The 20,860-nt window shown below is 43.2% G+C and overlaps 1 protein-coding gene across 1 annotated transcript in view; it reads left to right on the top strand.

The window, feature by feature from the left end:
• The first annotated feature begins 16,243 nt into the window (after positions 1-16,243).
• The window catches only part of HIGD1C (HIG1 hypoxia inducible domain family member 1C), a 14,696-nt gene continuing 10,079 nt past the window's right edge, over positions 16,244-20,860 (top strand). The window contains exon 1 of the mRNA XM_018562115.1: positions 16,244-16,275. The gene's annotated coding sequence lies outside the window, so the exon portion shown is untranslated. The remainder of the gene's footprint in view (positions 16,276-20,860) is intronic.

Raw genomic sequence — 20,860 nt, 5'->3', positions numbered from 1 at the left:
ATATCTGGCTCCAGGTGTTTTCATGCAGAGTTGGTCTGGTGTGGCTGAAAGTATCATTTGATAATACAATACAAGCCCCCTTTTAATTCAATATAATACCGGTCCTCTTTAGAAATATATGTTAAAAGTCAAGAAAGTCTTAAAATGAGTATTCAGTAGATTTTCAGTCTATGTCTGCTTTTGTTTATCTATATTGTACTCTGCACTTTTCTTATGGTATAGTGGAACTGGCCGTTAGTGATAAGAGTTATCTATGACTAATGTTATATCACTCCAAAATTTTTCTTTTTATCTATTTCTCAAGACACTGCCTCTCTTCAGTATGTGCTTATATGGTACAAAGTTTAAATGTTGATTCAGAATTCTGTACAGTATAAAGACTGAGAAACTGTTATAATAAAACTGAGCATGTGTGAATCTGCCTCAGTGTAGTTCATTCTATGTTCCCGAAGCGCTTCGAAGGAGAATCCCCCAGCCGCCTAGTAAAGAGGTCCTTTCAGTGGCCAGTGCAGAACAACACAGACTCTGGCCGGGATAGAGAGCAAGCACATTGCACTCAGCGGCTCCTGCGGTTTCATTGGATCCTGCTGGTCCTATTGCCATCGGTCTTTCAATTAATTTAGAAACTGAAGACTGACAGTCAACATGATTTGTATGTAAATTCTAAGCCCTTGTTCACACCTGAACGTTTTGTAGCGTGTTCTACGCTCGAAGAACGCTCTACAAAACGCTCAAAAATATAAATTGCATTGGAGTCAATGGACTCGTTCCCACCTTGCCGTATTTCCGCCCGTCCCGAACGCGCCACAAAACGGCCTACGCCTGAAAAGGTACAGGTACTACTTTGGGCCGTTTTGTAGGGCGTTTTCCATTGGAATACAGCCAAGTAGCCTTCGGAATCGCGGTAAAAAAAACGCGCGACAGACGTGCTTTTGCAATACGCCTAGGTGTGAACGAGGGCTAAGCTGTGACCATCTTAACGTAGATAACATCCTGGAAGCCAAAGTGTAATCTGAAATATGAATACTGGTGACAGCCCAAATGTCTACATTTCATTGTTTTTATAGAACAGTTCCCTTTATATTATAGCTACGTTGTTGTAATCTGTTTCTTGTTCTTGACAGTAAGTGGACAGTAAGATTTCTGACAAAGCAATGTGTAGGCAGCACATCCAGGGATCATTGCCACATGACAGTGATCACTGGATGGAAGTTTTGGTGTGTTTGGCTTGCAGCCCCTTTACCATTACAGTGGTTATAAGCAAGATCTATGTCACAGCTACCATACAGGGTATGTCAATGCACATGCTATTACAAAAGGGCATGCTACAATAAATATGCATGTACAGTATATGCGCCAGATCCAATGTTTAGGGCAAAGCTTATTTCAGTACCGGAGTAGATCTACATGCTGATGTGGAAAAGCACAGGTATTACATCTTAGGAGAAACATCTCTGACTGTAGAGTGACAGGGCATGATGTGTATAGAAATATACTTCACACGCCACTCTTAAGATGCAGCGCTGTGGGGTTCCTGGTGCAATCTCTTCGTGCTGCTCTTACCTGTCAAAGTTTCAGCGTATTCCCCAGTGACATCATTCTGACAGGCAGAAACAGCATGTAGACAGTTAGGTGGAACATCACAGGATCTTAACATCGGGAATACAAAGGTATCTACTATCTTAGAGAAAGATGAAGGGAAGAAAGAAGATTGGGGAGCAGGGGAGTGACTTACCTTGCTGTGCCTGTGTGTTGGTGTAGACACACACAGCTTTCTAGCACATACAAGGGTGACGCCATAGGACCCTGCAAGGGTAAGGAGCCATCCTAAAACAGGATATTATAGCCAGTGCTTAGAGGAGCAGCTGATTCTGCGGGAAACCAAAACTTTTAAACATCAAGGAGCAGCAGCCATTGTAAGTGATGTCATCAGTATTTGGCACATCTTAAAATCCTTTTGGCTTTAATATGACTTTACATTTACACACAATGAGCCAAATTTACTATCCTGTATGTGTGCATTATCCCGCATCAGTGCTGCGCAGATAAGCAAAATGTATGCTATGGTATTTGTTATTTCTGCATGCACAGGCTACGGGATGTATGGGCAGAATTTGTTAATGAGGGTAGTTACAGAATGTATGTTCAAGCATCCAATCGCATGCCAGTTGAACCTTAATGTGCCTAAAATAAAAGCCGGTGTCCCATAAACAATTAGCAGAGCCATGTAGCCTGTGAATGCCGCATTATGGCACTAGATGGAGCTGAGGAGCATAGGAAATAAGTATTTATTATACATATTAGGGATGCACCGATACTGATACTAGTATCGGTAATGGTGTCAATACCGAGTATTTGGGAAAGTACTCATACTCGCCTAAATGCTCCGATACCTTTCCCAATACCGGAACTTCCCGTCAGAGGGAGATATCCCTCTGACCGGCAGTGCCAAGGGAGCATGGAGCCGGCTTCCTTTCCAATCAGGAAGCCGGGTGGTGGGTTATGACCCACCTACCGGATTCCTGATTGGCTAGGAAGCCAGCTTCCCTTGTTGGTAGGAAGCCTGGCGGCATGTCATGACTCGCGTTCCGGCTTCCTGATTGGTCAGAAAGCTACGCTGCTTAGAAACAATTGAGGCCATCTGATGTCGGTGTTCTTTCGCTAGAACACTGGCTTCACAGGCAATCAGGAAGCCGGCCGACAGGTCATGATCTTCCTGATAATCGGGGCACAAGGCACCGGTAAAAATAAATATTGATACTTGTATTCACTACTGGAAAAACTGTATCGGTGCATCCCTAATACATATAAATATTTATTTCATATGCTCCTCAGCTCTACCTAGTGGTCATAATGTGGTATTACATTACAACCGCACTGACAAAAAATATACTAAGAACGTTTTTGCCTCTATTTGCACAGACCAAACTTTCACAGGTTCACAGGGCGAATGGCTCTGAGAATTGTTTATAACTAGACCCCTTTGAGTATTGTACAGTGTATGTGTGAATCTTTGAGCACATGCCCGGAAGTTCAAATTCCAGACAGTGTATACTCCATATGCTGGTGCTTGGAATATAGATTCCAATGGTAAACACGTTCATAAAGCATCATGTATGGGTTTTTTGTTAAGCCTTTTAGCTTGGCTCATGCACATTTCATTACTTAGAAGGCCAATCACATTAGTTGTTGTTTTTTTTTACATTTAACATCAGTGTACAATCAGCTACATAGGCTCTTGGCTCATAATTGGGCATGTAAGGGTACATCTTTTTTATTTAAGGCTGCATTCACACTAGGTGCAATAAGATGCAGTTATATGTGTTTACCGCTTACTGTCTGCCCACTGTCAAAACATGGGCGGAAGGCGGATGCTTCCTGGTGGGTAGACGTACATGCAAGTGTGAATGAAGCCTAAATATGATCCTGATTTATGGTGTAGTAGCCACAATCCTGGAATCTCTCTCAAATACCCTTCCCATAATCCTCCAGTCAGGGATGAACAGGGTTAAATCCAGCTCTCTTTATATTCATTGCAGAATGACATCACAATACTCCTCTACTCCTACATGCTGCATATTTTCTCATCCTGCTATTCTAAAAATGTAGTTACACCCGTGATTTATTTTATTTTTATAAGCATCGCTTTCTTTGTATTTTTTTCAGCCATCTGCTTTACTTTTCTATTTAAAGAAAAAATAAATGTATTCTAGGAACGCTCCATTCCTGTTTTGTTGCAAAGCACAAAGGTATTGTAAACATTAAAGTCTGCTCCAGCACAAGGAGGCCATCTCACTGAAAGAACTCCGGGCATTTAAAAAATAACCCTTGCAGTGGGCTCCCACATGCACTGCAAGGGTTAAAGGAGATCTATGAGGTGAGTGATTTCCACTCATCCTCATAGTTAGATAAGCAAAAGTAGGGAATGGAGGGTTTCTAGAGAGGTCTACGTGTGTATGTGGGGGACGGGGGACTTAAAAAATGTTTTCTTTTTTTTAAAAAATGTATGCTTCTTTATTTATTTTTTTATGATTCTTTAATCTTTATATTACTTTTTATTTTAACACAAGTTTATTACTATTACATGGGGGCTAAGAAGCCCCCTATGTGATAGCTAATTTGCATGACAGGTCCTCTTAATGGAGATATCAGGGGTATATATATATATATATATATATATATATATATATATATACTGTATATATATATATATGGTCATTGCCTTTATACCTCTCTAGAAACCCTCCATTCCCTACTTTTGCTTGTTTGACTTATCTGAGGGGGAGAGGTGTGGGCAGGGAGCCCTTTTTTGAGGCAATCCACCAGTTTTGTTTTGAATTCTCATAGTTAGAGCTGACATGTGACAATGAAACTGTCACACATCGGCTCTATCGATCGGGAAGTGAGCAGAAACATGCCGTCACATGCTCACTTCTCGATCATCTCCCTGCAGAAAACTGTGACTATCAGCCACCACTACCCACAGGGATCCCCCCTCTTCCAGCGCTGAGTGGAGGAACGAAAGGTGATAGGGCGTGGGTACAGCTGGCCCAGCATCTAGATAGGCAGAGCCAGCTATCACTCAGGCAGCTGGGTGGATCTCAACAGTAATGTCGGGATCCATCCCGGCTGCGACGCTTATAGCATATTGCGGGCTAAAGCCTGCTATATACTGAGCTTTGGGTCACAGGAGGACGCTAGTATATGTCCTCCCATGACCCTAAAGAACTATGGGGAAAAACACTTACCCCATAGTTCTCTTTTAAGTGCTCACTTTGGTCTAGGGTCTAAAATAAAAAAACTTACTCACCTGATCCTTGTTCCCACCTGGCTGCTAGACCAGTCCCCACAGCCTCTCCCCCCCTGGCCCTGGCTGCTATAAGATGTTGCATCATTTTTATCACAAGGCATGAAATGGCCTTTACAAAGCACGGCTTTTTGCCTTGTCTTTTTGTTGGGACTGCGTGCGGCAGCCCAACAAGGCCAGTGTGAAGACGTCCTATGATTTGTTTGCGCTACATTGAAACTACATGTGTCAGTTTAATTTTACCAGCATGCCTGGCCCCTATATTTGTCTGAAACCTCCACAGTTTAAAAAACTCTGAAGGACTGAGACTTCAGATTTAATAACAGAATTCGATAAACGGAGCACTAAGCACGTAGGGCTAGTAAACAAGAGTTCTCCAATGAACAGTTTCCTTATCTAACATCCAGCACTGTTATCAAACCTGCCATCTTTCTTTCTGTTTCCTGCCTCGGCCTGCATACACGCACTTGGGAAATCCAGTCTAAAAAGGCAAGGTCAGACGTTTTGGTGTTTTTACAATACTAATAAATAGAACAAATCAAGATCTCGTGGTATTGGGACTTCATTCCTGGTACACTTTATCAAGGACACCTATGGTCACGCAGGCGCCTCTGTGACAGACGGCTATTATGATTTTTTCCTTGTATCTTTGATTGATCACACCGTCCAGACGTCCACCCTAGGACCTTCGGATTGGGTTCTGCAGCATTGAGAACAACCTCATCATCTTGCTTGAAGGCAGATATATCCTCCACAGCACATCTTCTAGGTTCCAGGTAACCACTGGCAACCCTGACAATGTAATTCATTGCAACCTTTGTACTCGGGGATGGAGCGGGAGCTTCAATTACACACGTCCAGCCGCCGCCATAGGTAAGCCACGCCCCCCCCATTGCAACCTTTGTAATGCACATTATTTTCTTTTTTCCAAAATGACTACTACATAAGGGCTCTCCTGTTTTCTTCTCTTCCTTTTTCTTTTACGTGGTCACCCCCTTGAGGGACTTTCCTACTCCATCAAGTATATCACACAACACATGTTACATGCGGCCAGTGTTGCCATTCATTTGTATGGCACTCCAACGCACCTCCTGCTCGCAGTGTGCAGCAAAGCAGCTCAATATACGTATCACGATACCGTGCAGTGCAGTGGGAAAAAAGTAGTGTAAGCCCTACTTTCTCCACTCCAGCACAATGCAACGCACAGCATTGCAGCACATTCTGGCTGGGAGGTGCATTGGGGTGCCATATAAATGAATAGCAACGCAACACACCTGCCGCACTGTAATGCACAGTAGGTACGTTGTGCGATAGCATGCATTAACTGCAGAGTAACATGTTAGGCAGACTTGCTCTAGGAAATAATTAAGTATATACTTACCTCTCTTGTGGCCCATGTCGCTCAACAGTGCTCTGATGTAAATACATTTGCTACTGAAGTGTCCTCTGAAACTAAGACATCAGAGAGTGTCAGTCTGCTGTGTCCTCTGCTGCACACAGTGGTTCCTCTTGCCAACTTCAATGTCACCACCACTGTGTCCTGTAGTGATGTGGATATTGGAAGGAGGAACCACAGAGCACTGGAAAAAAAATTATATATATGGATTAGGCTCAAGGTTCAACTGAGCCCTATTTAGTTTGTGATATAACCAAAGTCTCTTGATCGAGGTAGAGTCCACTTCCTGGGACAGCAGCAGTCTACAGACAGGCTGCACCAGATCAGTGAACCCTTCGGGAAAAACCAAAAACATTAATCCCACCCAAATCTCTTAAAGTCATCTACGTCGGGATCCACTCCGGCTGCAGCGTCTCAGTATATCAGCTACAGCTCGCGGTATACTGAGCTTAGGGTAACGGGAGGACGCTAGTTTGTGTCCTCCCGTTACCCTAAGGATAACTATGGGGAAAAACACTGACCCCCATAGTTCTCCTTTAAGAAGTTCCAGCCATAGTGTTTCACCCACAAATTAATATTTAAGAAATCATACACTTTCCTGGACAGCATAACAGATTTTACAGTCACTATGTTATTTATATCTTATCCTGACCATAACAAAGACAATCTAAACCCTTGGTTCTCAACTGGCAGGTCGTGACCCTGTGTTCAGTGGGTCCCTGCATGCCTTCCACTTTTCTAGTTGAGAGGCTCCTCAGCCTCCCGCTAGCACAGCACTGTCAGTTCTCACGCCAAGCAGCCATTCAAAACAGGCTGCCCAGAGACGAGTGTTCTGTTCTGGCTCTTGGCACCTCTATATGGAGTGCGAGGGAGCTGCACAAGTGGCTGCACCTATGGATGGAGCTACAGCACAGCAGCCCACACCAGACCCCAGGGTGAGGATCTACTCCAGTTCTCGTAAGATAGGAAGACTGGGTAGATTTAAATTTTTTTAATTTTTTATGAAGTGTGTATATGTGTGTGAGAATGTCTGTGATTGTGTGAGATTGTGTCTGTGATTGTGTGTGTCTGTCAGTGTTTTCAGGGCCCATTCACACTAGTACAGTGCGATTAACGCACTGTACCACGCAATCGCACCTACCACGCGTTCTACTATGAGAGGTAAATTGCATTGTTATTCATTTGAATGGCACCCCAAATGCACCTCCCACCCACAGTTCTATTGCCCGCATGGGAATGCGCAGTACTGCAATGCCATGCGTTCCATTGCAGTGCAACTTGGGTCACGACTTAATGGCCAAGGACAAATGTGGGTCCTGAGGTTACACAGGTTGAGAACCACTGATCTAAACAAAGCCACAACACATTCCCTTTAAGATGCAATGTAACCTGACCTGGCCTCAAGAAGCCTATGGTAATAACAGTGCTGAAGTGCAGATATTAATCCTAACCTTAATCCCTGTTGCACTGTGGAGACCCTTGGATTTTAGGCCTAGGCTGTACACAGGGCTTTACATTTATCCAAGTCCAGATTAGGCCGAACTCCCTCCTGCTGCTAAGCCCTACACCCTGCTAAAGTTGAAAATCTAATAGGCAAATATTTTGGGTAGAAAATACTATGTGGCGCATGCGTAGTACAGTGAACGCTCGTGGCGGCAGCAACATGTTAAAGAGTGGAGCCAAGTGCTGTGAGAATGCAGCTCCACCATGTATGCATGGCAGTTGCATCATCACTGGCCACCCATTGGGCAAAGAAAGAAAATACCATGTACAGCAGAAGAAAAGAAGAAGATGGCAATGGTGGTAGGGCAGAGTTGTCATAGCCTGAGTGAGGGCAGTTTGATAGTTGAATGACAGCTAACCTGACTTTTATTAGAATTACTGCACTGTTGCAGTCTAAAGTAAAGAATCAAGATCTTATGACAGCACATTTGCATGCAAATTCTGTGCTGCTACTGTCATGGGATAGATCTGGATTGAAATCATTGGTCAGTGTAGCTGGTAAATGATGTCTAATGGGATATAGTATATTATTTTTTTTAGCGTAAGAGACTGATTCCTGACAATGAAGCAACTTAAACTTCAAAGTTGTTCTACCTATCAATAAGCTGAAAATGTCCTTAAAAATGAATTAGCACCTCACACTTCATCTACGCTTTCTTCTTCAAATAGAGTTCTTCAAAGTTCTGATTTGGGCATTTGTTAAATAACATTGTACATGTTTATCACACTGATGCTTTCTAACAAAAGTGAATGAACTTTTTGTGGATTCTGGCAAAATAGCGCCATCTTGTGGTCATTTGTGTCACAACGCTTGACAGTAAAATCACTTTTATTTTAATTTTGTAATACATAGACGAGTAATTACAAATGTTTTCTAACAATAAAACATAAATATAAATGGAATGACAGTAACATTCAACATTTTTTAGGGCCATTTCCATGCTGTTGCTTTCTAGGGACACGGAGAAGACTTTTGACTGGGTAAACTGGCACTTCATTAGGTAAACTCTGGCCAATATCTGCGTGGCCAATAGCATGCTTCAATAAATGAACGTGATCTATTCCACTCCATCAACAGTACAAGTTAATCTCCAGTTACTTTCCTATAACAAATGGAACCCGACAAGACTGCCCCCCTATCACCCCTGATATTTATACTAACCATAGAATCACAAATGAACATTTCTGTTCCAACTCATCAACTTCATACTATACGGCCCAATTTTCCCTTCAAGTCGACCACTCTATACATTAATTACTCAGGGACAACTATCCAAGGAGTATCTGTAAAACATTTGAATTTAACCTGCTTCTGATAAGAAAGCCCAGCATTGCCCTAATGATTTTTGGCAGATCGTGTTAATCTGCTAGTAAAAAGAAACTTGTACTAAGAGGATATGGAGGCTGCCACTCCTGACCTCTCCTTCTAAAAATGCTAGTCACGTAACTGTTAGGCTAATTAAATGGTTTATTGCTTTCAACACAATCTATAATAACCTGCAACAAGTTTATAGTTTAGGAGTTGTGACTTGACTCTGATCTACATTCTTGTTGTGGGTAGTGACTAAGAAAAAACTGAAGCAAGAAACAGCCAGACAAATAGTATCCTTAGAAGGAAGGAAGCAATTGCACCCTCCATATTTTTCTTAGTATAGGTTTCCTTTACGATGCGGCTGTCTTAGCTGATGTGGTCAGTTAGTGTGGAGGTCACTTATGGCCTCAATTTGGTCTTTTTAACACAGCAGCTGCCTAGAGGGAAACTACTTCACACAGGATAGGCCTTGCATAAAGTTCCACATGCTGACTTACTGCAAGTGGTAAATATCTAACATTAAAGCGGACCTTTACAGTCAAAAATCAAATTCTACCAATGCATCCCTCTATGTGTGATGATTAATAATAACACAGACATGTCAGGTGTAAAATGCTGTGATTTTTAAATACTTACACTTGCAGATCATTCACTTCCTGCTTTGAAAGGACAAAATGACTTCAGTTTGCCAAAGCAATGTACACTGGGATTGCCTTGTCATCAGCAGAGAATTGCTGGGAAATCTCATCTGTAATCTCGTGAGATCTCAGGGAAAGGCATTTTCCTTCCCTGAGATGATGTGCATGGTCACATGTCTAGTCACATGTGCCAGAAATTCAGGAAGTGAAAGGAGATCTAGTAACTTCCCCTTAGTAAACATGGCCACTGTCAGAAGACTGGGGAAGAACAGAGAAATAAGGTATGCAAGGAATACAATTATCTAGAAGTATGTGTCTGTAGATTGTCATTACTAAACATTTCTAAAGGGGTGTTTGTTGTTATTTTAAAGATATGGGTAAAGGTTCACTTTAAGTGCAACAATTCATATTTACTTGATTACCTGCAATGTAGGCACCAATCTCTTCAACATTTTCAGTGGCCAGGAGAGTGTGTTGGCATGGTGGCGATTTAAATATAACCTTTGCGCTTCTTTCTGGTAAACCAAAACGATCACTTAGATCACTAACCAAAATTTGAAATGTAAAAAAAATACATAAAGCGCTTGCAAAAATGTCATTTTATTCTGAACTAATCAACCAGTGATATCTTTTGAGTTTGAGTTCCCATGCTGAGCCTCCTCTTTTGGTCAAACCCTGGCCAGAAGGAGGTGTGGAGAACTAAGAACAGGAAAGGTGGCTGGATACACCAGAAGGGAGAAGGGTCAGGAGAAACCCCCCTCGGATACATTGAGCAAAGACGTAATACACTCAGTGAGTGTTGTACATAATATATTAAAGGAGAACTATGGGGTTAGGGCTTTTCCCCATAGTTCTCCTTAGGGTAACGGGAGGACACAAACTAGCGTCCTTCCGTCACCCTAGGCTCAGTATACCGCGAGCTGTAGCTCGCGATATACTGAGACGCTGCAGCTGAAGCGGATCCCGACAATTATGCCTGGATCCGCCCAGCTGCCTAACTGACAGCTGGCTCTGCCTATCTAGGGGCAGAGCCAGCTGTACCCGTCCCGTCCGTTCCGCCAGTCAGCGCAGGCGGATCGGAGCGGGGAATCCAGCCCTCCCCCTGTCACGGCAGAGAGCCGAGACAGGATCGAGAGGGGAGTGAACGCCGGTATGTGTTCGCTCACCTCCCGATCTACTGAGCCGACCTGTGACAGTCTCATTGTCATAGGTCGGCTAGAACTATGAGGTGAGTGAAAAGATCTCACCTCATAGTTCTCCTTTAAGTGCGCAGTTATCTCTATCTGAGCTTTCTGTTCTTAAGAAAAATGTGGTCGTATGCCCTAAAACCTGGTTAGATCCATTCCATATGAAACGGGATCTTTACTGTTTCTTTTGATCAATAAGTCTTAAGACTTGCAGGGTTATTCACAAAGTGAAGTGAGCCTAGCGCTGTTCGGCTATTCACTTCTGGCTTGTATGGCTGAGTTCAGCCGTAAATCAGCTAAAATCAGCCGTGCATTCCCATTAGCCAAGTTTTATGATAAAAGCACCATTGAATTGTGACAGCACTTTTATATTCAACTTACCTGAATCTGTTTCCATATTAGTTTACCCTAATCCCTTGCACAGCAGCAGATTTTGGCTGGGAGACAGAGAGTAAGTATTAATAGCCAATCAGGCACTGCTGTAGTGCACATGCTCTAACAATGAGCATGCTTACAGGAGGAGAAAGCAGAGTGATGATCTTATCAGAGTGCTGCTGTTCACTATGCAATTAGCAGTGTAGGGATGTGTTACTGACCATGCTGTGCTACTACTGTAGCTCCATGGGACGTGCAGGAACAAGACCCTGCAGGGTCGAAACGAGTTACTGCTTTGAAGTTTTGATGGAATGTCTTTAAATGGACTGCAATAAATGTGTTTTAACGTACAAACAAGGATGTGCTGCTTGTTCGGCCTGACTGCATAGGAGGTAATGTCAGGGAGTGACTGGATCACAAAACTGGATCCATGGAAATACAAGTCCATTGATGGGTAAAACAGTTTTGTATTATACAAACAAATGTATTTTAACTGTGTACCTAGCTGCATGGCTAGAGGTCTCTAAAGTAGTAGCTGCACTTTGATAGTTCCTTCCTTCTCCCCCCCACAATAAGAATAATAGTGGCTTACACCAGATTTAGAATGGTAAAAAAAATCAACAGATTTTTCAGGTATAAACTTGGGATAATGCACAAGGTAGATTAGATTGAATTGATTGGGGAGTCAATCAACGCAATCTAAGGGGTTTATTTCCAGATGTTACTTTATGCTACTCAATGAATTCCTTATGTGAACCGCATGCAAGGCAAGTTTAGATAGGAACTAGGTTTGAATCATGATCATTGAAGGGATACACTCCAAGCTATTCCTAAAGCTGGCCATACACTGCTGGCCAAATCCTGCTGTTGGCACAAGCAACCAACCCCAATCGATTTTTGTCAAAAGAGCTGGTCCAATCAGATGCAGGCGCTGTTTGGGTATTTTGTTCAGCAGCCGCTGAATACAATAGAGTAGACGGCAGTGGGGATTCCACTATCGATGCTGTGTAGCATGGATGGGGAAATTGATTGAACGAAATAATTTTCCAATGTATATGGCTAGCTTAACCCTTCTTTCAATCTAAGCCAGAGCCACTATAACTCAAAGTGACTATATGATTTAGGCCTTGTTCACACCAAATGCAGACCAGATCTGGTCAGGTTTCTGCACACGCAATGCAGTGGGTTGTGCCGCGTTTTAGACGCGTTTTGGATGCGTTTAGGGCCGGTTTTGGTTAAAAAAATATATATATTTTTTAAGTTTAACATGGGCTTTCAGGCACTTGCATGCGTTTTTGATGTGTTTTAGATGCGTTTTGATGCGTTCCAGACCAGATCCAGAGCAGGTAAAATAGGGCTTGCCGCAGTTTTTTCATCCGGTCTGGATCTGGTCTGGATCCGCACGCTGCGATGTGAACTGGAGGTCAAAATACCATAGGAATACATTGGACGCAGTTTTGATCCGGTCTGCATCTGCTCTGGTCCCGATCTGCTCTGCGCTTGGTGTGAACAAGGCCTTAGGAAAAACTTCTGCCCCACTATGTCAAAGAGGAAAAAGTGAAAACATGGACTTGCTCCATATATTGTGACACGGTCCAAAACTGGTTGGATATTAGAATTCTATATTTCAATGCATAGAACACATTTCAAGTAACCCTCCCCAGAAAGGCCTAAGTATGTGTCTTGATATACCCTCCTGAGAACAGCAGGGATCGCAGGGGACACAGACGCCTGCATCTGGTGCCCAGTGGTGAGGAGAGTTGCCCCAAACCACCCCAACTGCTGCATCAGTTCTGCAGCTCTCTCCTCCCAACTGGAAGCCCGCTGTATACTGCGGTCTGTGTCCTCTCCGATCCCAGCTGCTTTCTCTTGCCTGTATCAGCAGAGGCAGCGAGGATCGGAGGGGGTCACTGTGCCGATCCACCTGCCGGCGCCCGGCGGGGAGCAGAGAGCAGTGACAGGGCCAAGTCAGGGGCGGGAAGGAGTGCAGCAGGATGATCTGTGAAATATTTGCTGATCGTTCTTTGTATTATTCAGTCAGTACTGATCACTACGATGTTTGTAAATAACTGACGACATAGTATTCAGGCACTGTGTCCCCCAATTATGAATGAATAGGAATTATGAATGAACATTACTTCCTGTTCATGATTGTGGACAGAGAATCTGTTTTCTATCCCCAGATTGTGAATTACCAGGAAGCCTCTGTACTTAGTGCTTCCTGTTCATTGAGTGCTGGGGCTACAGAAAAAGAGATTGAGGGCTCTGTATCCTCAATCTCTTTTTCTATTTCAAAAGGGAAATATCAGGGGTCTGTTTAGACCTCTGATATTGCCCCAGAGCCCCTAACAGTGAAGTAAAAAAAAAAAGAAAAAAATAAGCCCCTAACAGTAAAGTTAAAAAACAAACAAAGCCACCAACCCCCCCATTATACACACAAAAGTAATAAAGCTTGGGAAAAAAGTCATTTTGGTTTCGTTCTGACAAATTCTGGTGCTAAAGGTGAGTTGCGGTACCACCCCAAATGCACCTCCCGCCCACAGTGCAATTGCCCGCACCGCAATGTGCCGTACCGCAATGCCGTGCGTTCCAGCCTGGTGTGATTGCAAAAAATTGCGCATACAGGTTTATTCTGAGGTAAACATTATGTTTCTGAATTTTATTTTAAATTAAGCATGGTGTTTAATTTTTTTTTAAATCTGATTAATTGATTAAGCGAAAATTACTTTTTGAAAATAACCATTAGTTGCAGCCCTGGACATTACCAGTGCCTTTCTTAAAGTCAGCAAATGTCCTTTCATATATTGGAAAGACCTTGTAAAACAACAACAGTGGAACAAGCAAATGAATGATCAGGTGGAGGAACGGGAAAATTGACAGGAACATCTTTATAAATAGTCATAACTGTCCTTATCAGTATTCCAGATAAAAATTAAAAATATCAGTTTCATTACTAAGCCTCTCTATAGGAGTAATGACAGATTCAATTTTGCCTCAACAGATGGCAGTATGGCTACATGCAAAATGTGATTCGCTTTTATTTGAAGCAAACCTCTTTAAAGTTTTTTCATTTATTTTACATAAAAAATTGTTAAAGTGTAACAGATATCTGAATATAAATATATATACCAGTATATATATATATATATAAAAAGTTCCAACTTTTATCATTAGAAAGTCGTCCTATGATTCCAGTCATTGACTTGGCCTAAGCTAAGATGATGTCATCAGTCTGCTGCAGGCAGGAGGGAGCATTTCCTCAGTCTCCTCTCCCCCAGTTGGACAAAAGTTTACTACCTTGTTGTTCCCCACTATTTTTATTGTTATTATTCTGCCTTGATTTCGGTCGTCCGTTGGTAGTTATACTTACATGTGCCAACGGATTTCCTATATTGACTGGAGTGAGCCCACTATTATGAACTCCTTTTTTACTACTTTCTGTGTTATATATTCTGTGTTATATATATTAGAGGTGCACCAAAATGGAAATTTTAAAGCCGAAACGAAACCGAAATGAAAAAAAATGTTAGGCCGAAACAGAAACCGATACCGAAAATGTTTTTTATTTTTATTTTTTCAATTTTTTGCAATATTTTATTTTTTATAAACTTTTTTCGCTGCCTAGCTTCCCGATTGGTCAGGAAGCTAGCAAATCCGGAAGCCGGGCGCCGTGTAATGACGCAGCGCCGGCATTCTGATTGGCCGGAAAGGCGGCGTCATGCTCCCTCGTCATCTCATGAATCATAATATTAAGAAACTGACCTTAAATCATTAGTTTGTATTGCTTTAGAAAAAATTTGACCTGTCCCTTTAAGAAAAGTATCGGTAATTGGTATTGGTGAGTACTTGAGCAAAAGTATCGGTACTCGTACTCGGTCGTAAAAAAGTGGTATCGGTGCATCCCTAATATATATATATATGAATATATATATATATACACACATACATACATACTGTATATATAACATTTTATATATAATTGTATTTCTATCCAGTTTTGGTGTGTTATTTTAAATAAAAGTTTGGTTATTTTATTATATTGGCTTGGAGTTTTTCAATTCAGATTATTTTAAATCCATGAAACTAATTAAAATATCTAATATAATGCATACAATTATGTAAAAAAAAATTATAAAAGGTGTAAAAAAGTTATTTTCAGTTTCAGCCTGACATATTCTGATGCGGGAGGTGTGTGTTGCCGTTCCATTCATTTTAATGGCAACCCAAACGCTCCAACCGCCTGCAGTGCGATCACCTGCATTAGAACGTGTGGTACCACAATGCCGTGCTTTTCAGTGCAGCGCGAATGCAAAAAAATGTGCATGCAGCTCGATTCTGAAGTAACTTTTATTTTCCTGACACTCCATTTGTGTATTTTATTTTAAATAAAAGATTGTATTGATTTGTTTTATCCGATTAATGGAAAAAATGATCGTCCAACTAATCGATTATGAAAATAATTGTTAGTTGCAGCCCTAGATCTAATGATCACAGTTGCAATGCTTTGCAGGCTCTGATGCAAACAATTCATAAATGCCCTTTTTTTCTTTTTACAATGTGGGTGCATTCTTTCAAATTGTTTGCAAAAAGTGTAATATGCCTTTAAGTGTGCAGAGCAGACATCAGGGGAGCTGCATGTATACTACGCCAGTGCTATGTATTCCAGGGGCAGAGCTCAGAGCGCACATGTGTGCACACTAACCAGACATACACAGGACAACTCCCAATATACACATACTGTACACACTCATATCGCCCGGCCGCTAAATCTGCCATTGTGACCTTTAAATCGGCAATCTAATTCCAAGTCAACCTGAATCAGATAGGAATATTATCCACCCCATTGGTTGAGGAGACGTGTGGGCGTGTCCCTGTCAGAACTCCCAGACTCTCACTGGCTGTCACCTCCGTGCAGTGGCATTATCTAAAGACTTCTCTATAAACCCTGCGCTGTGATTGGATAGGACATCCCGGTGACGTCACCCAGTCCTGGCCGCTATGAGCGATAGACTGGCTACAATCAGAAGAAGAAACACAGAGAGGAGATCGCGGGCCAGGTTTGTTCTACCTTCTATTCCATATACACTGATCTCTGCAGTCATTGTGGATGCAGACCATGCCAACAAGTCAGGATGAGCTGTTAGGAGTTAATAGAGGGCTTGGTAGAGATGTCTGGAGCAGGGGGTCATCAAGGTGGTAAAGAACTGGGAAAGCATGCTGGGTCTTGTAGTTCTGTCATTCAGTGTCTTATGACATAGGAAAGTATCTGCCACTTAGTGATGTTAAAGGGTTACTTCACATGTGCAGGTCTTGAAATAGGGAGATCTTTTGTCACAGTGGTGCTGGGGGTGCACCTAATTATGGGGTGTCCCAGGTAACAGCACCGCTTCCAGTAGTAGTTTTTCAGCCAGGCTTTGGGCAAACTGTGACAGGCCTACAGGTACTTCAATTCAATTAAACAATAAATGTTAAAGCTATACAGCGGGCATTTTATTGCAAAGATGAACTAGCCCTTTAAACAGCAAGCAGAGGTGACATGCAGTGCGATCACGTGATGTCAGTTCTGATCATTTAGAAATGTCGGTTCCTCTGACACGAGCCCTCTCTTGTAATACCAGAAATGTGGACCATGCCTTTTAATGCGGCCAGCAGAATAGACTTTCAGCAGCAAGCTTCCGAAAACACATTAGGAAGGAATGTATGAAAAATGGTGCAGAGAGAATCTGGAGCAGTTGCCCATGGCAACCAATCATCTCTCTTCAGTTTGTTCAGTGAAGTCTTGAAAATGAAAGAAAGAAGGTGATTGGTTGTCATGCACAGTTACTCCAGATTTTTTCTGCTCCAGTTTTGATAAACTCCCCTCCTGGGTGTATTTATAAAGCAGTTGATCTGACAGCTACCAGAGATTCACTGTGGGTGAATTGTCCGGGTGCATGCATTTGAAATCACTGTGATTTATTCAGTACCAGTGAATGTTTTTTGAAAGTCATATAAATGTGCCCCTTCGTTTCCTTCTTCAGGCATGGTGGGCGCAGTTCAGGACTCTGCCGCTCTTGCAATATCAATTTCAATACATGGCACATGTTTGTAGGTCAGCCGTGCTTAGTTTATGTGTGCAGTGTTTTATCTGCAGCTTAGCACCATAAACCTGGTTATAAAAGGCTGTGATGAGTGTCAGTAAACGTTTGATGTCTCCTTTTCACTGTGTAACGCTCTTCATTGCACGTAGGCAAAGGCTTTGACTGTATGGATGGAAATGTATTATGTCCATATCATTACAGTGCTGCTTCTTCATTGTTTTCCTAATTGAAATTGTGGCTGGTCCAATATTTATAAATGAGCTTTAAAACAAGTCCTCAGTGACCTCTGTAGCTGCAGGTACTGTGGAGCAATTCATCTTCAAGGCTTATAACAGAGGCACCGGATCATAGACCATAGGAGCTGAATGGTTTCTCAGCATCGCAAGGGTATTCTAAAGGTCTGGGCGTTTTTTACCTCAATGCATTCTCTGGGTAAAAACGGCCCGGCACCTTTTTTCTACCCCAGTCCCCTCCACACTTACCTGACAGCTGCGATCGTCCCCGCCGCCGGTCCCGAAGCGATTCTCCGTTCCCCGAACTTCTGGGGAAGAATACTGATGGCAGAGGAGCCATAGGCACCTTCTGCCATCAATCAAAGAGGGAAGGGGCGTGGCCTGCCACAGGGCTGTGTGTGTCTATGGACGCACACAGCCACTGCGGAAACGAGCGCGCACGGGTGCCTCCATTAGAGCGATGGTGGCACCCGTGCAGGAGGAAGAGCGCTGCGGGGAGCCACTAGAAAACGAGGAATTAGAAACTTCCTTTGCCTCCAGCAAAGGAGGGTCTCCTTAAAGGAGAAATGTAAAACAAAATGAGGCTTTATTATCCCTTTCTGCACCTGCTTGGTCGCCTTCCAATGTACACAAAGAGCGTGTGTTCAGTGTCAACATTAGATGGCTGCTAAAGGAGTGAGCGTAATCAGAGCTGCTGAGAAACTTGCTACCTCTGTTCTTCATACAGACTTTAGTGCCTTTGTTATGAACATTGAGGATGAATTTTTCTGCCGTGCTTGCAGCTACAGAGGTCAGTGAGAGGGATAAGAATATCTAAATCATTGAATGTGTACAGCCTGGAGACAGGTTCACTTTAAAGGCAAGGCGGGACTTTGCTTACTCGAGTGGAACTCCATACAAAAGGATGCCATTGCTGTGTTCCCATTTGAGAAATTCACTCACCTTTCAGTTCTGATGCACACTGTTACCGGGGGGAAATGTCAGATTTTAAAGAGGAACTCCAATGATTTGAAAAGTTAACCCTTGCAGTGCGGCTACTACAAACGGCAAGGGTTAACTGCTCATTTTGTATGAGGGCACAAACATAGAGAAGAAATACTCACCCAATTCTCTCTCCCACCTGACTACTAGACCAGTCCCCGCAGCCTCTTCTCCCCCAGGCTCTGGCGGTCTAAGGAATAGTGACATCATCACGTCTAGTACAATGTATTGGACGTAAAGACACTGAGGGGCATACCACAGTGAAAGAGGAGGGAGAGAGAGGCGAGTTGTCAGTGCCATAGCGATGGTATGCTCCTTGATGTCCGCATGTCCAGTACACACTGGAGGGGATTCATCAAAAGTGCCTCTAGATAGGCTGAGCCAGCTGTCACTCACGCAGCTGGGCGGATCTCGACATCGATGTCGGGATCCCTTCCGGCGTCTCAGTATACCGCGAGCAGCAGCTCGCGGTATACTGAGCTTAGGGTAACGGGAGGACGCTAGTTTGTCTCCTCCCGTTACCCTAAGGAGAACTATGGGGAAAAACACTGACCCCATAGTTCTTCTTTAACCCTTGCAGTGCAGGGGCAGCCCCACTGCAATCAAATCAGGGGTAGCACCACTACAAGGGTTAATGAAAATGTTTCCTGGAGTTCTTCTTCACTGCTAATACTCCATTCCTGATAAAGCGCCATGGACAGTTCAGTCGCGACGCAGAGGTTCAGGAAGTATAGAAGGTGACATGTTCTGACTTCTGAATGTTATTTAGAAATATCACATTTGCCCGGGATGCAGCCATGTGTAATACTTCTCAGCTGTGTCTTAGACCCCATTCACACTGAGCGACATGGAGAATTGCACGTTTTTCGCGAGATTTCGCGCTGAGCGGCATTGAGCTACATTGCGCGATATTGAGCGACAGTTCACATTTTGTCACGCTACGTAGCGCGACTTTTGGGAGGGACTTCGTCGCTGCTACATTGGGCTGTAACTAATCAACAGCGATCTTGATGTGACATCATTCTTTCCCTCCACATTGCTGTGCAAAAGTGACCCTTCTGTAGCGCCATATTGCGCAACAAGGTCGTGCAATATCGCCGGTAATGCGCGACTTTGTGCAACACCATTAAGTCTACTGGGGCCAAATCGCGCGACATCCGCCGAAGTGTAGGTCATGTACGAGCGACGAGCTACAGGCGACATTGAGCTGTGAGATGTGAACAGCTCCATTGAAATGCGTTGTACAAGCTACATAGAGCGAGATCGCGCGGAAATATGCGCGATTTTGGAACTTTCTATTTGCCTGATGAAGGGACCTCTTTGGTTCCGAAACGTATGGAAATGCTGCACCGTTTAGTCAATAAATAGATTGACTGGAAGCTATATTGGAGTGCGAGTGACTTACCATTTGTTCATTGTTACCTTTGGAGCAGAAATCGCACGACAAACCGCTCAATGTGAACGGGCTCTAAGTGAAGTGAACCAAAACTTCTGCTGCTTTTCCACTGCTGATTACTCAGCGACAGCAGCAGAGATTGACCATGGTACCGGCTGTGTATCATCCCGCTCTATGACTGTGTGATCTTGCCTCATGTCATTGCCTTGTTCTGAGCAGACAAGAAGCCAGCGGTAGAGACATCTCTGTATTATTATTCCCTGCACTGTTCAATGTCACGTGTCTGTTACACAGCAGCCTCCTCTCAGTGTGTACATAGGTCACCGTCCAAATACAAACCCTTCCACTGGCGAATCTTTCATTGTTCCATCGATCCACCCGAAAGCAGGGACACTCACTAGTTAATGAGCTGGCAATAGTACTCCTCACTCCCCGAATACACTCCATGCTGCTCAGGACTGGGTCTGGCTTCCCGGTACAATTCACTGTGATCACTTATGGTCATGTACAATAGAGGGAACCTCCAGCAGTATCGTCATTTTATTGAATGGATCACTTTAAAAGACAGAGGGGGAACTTATCAAAACTGGAGCAGACAGAATCGGGAGCAGTTGCCCATAGTAACCAATCTGCTGCAGTATTGATACACCCCCCCGAGTATCCTGAAGCCAAACTCCAGCAGATATAAAAGGCAAAGATTAATGCAACTCTGCAGTCATTAATACGTCATTAAATGTTTTCTTTTGCAATGCAAGCAGTATTTGTACCTGGTTTAGACTTCTTGTCAGCCTCTTACAGTCCCTTGTACAGCAGAGCTCAGACTGAGGTAGGAAGAAGCAGCACAAAGAGTCAGTACTGCAAAACCTTATTAGCAGTGATGATAGGAGGAGAGAGCAGGGTGGCATAGAGTGGAGTTTATCAGTCTGCTTCTTCACCTTTCACTGTCCAGTCA

The sequence above is a fragment of the Nanorana parkeri genome, unplaced genomic scaffold, assembly GCF_000935625.1.
Source record: "Nanorana parkeri isolate BGI_ZX_2015 unplaced genomic scaffold, ASM93562v1 scaffold561, whole genome shotgun sequence".
NCBI lineage: Eukaryota > Metazoa > Chordata > Amphibia > Anura > Dicroglossidae > Nanorana > Nanorana parkeri.
Note: the sequence above shows the minus strand (reverse complement) of the source record. Positions and strands in the feature narration are given on the sequence as shown.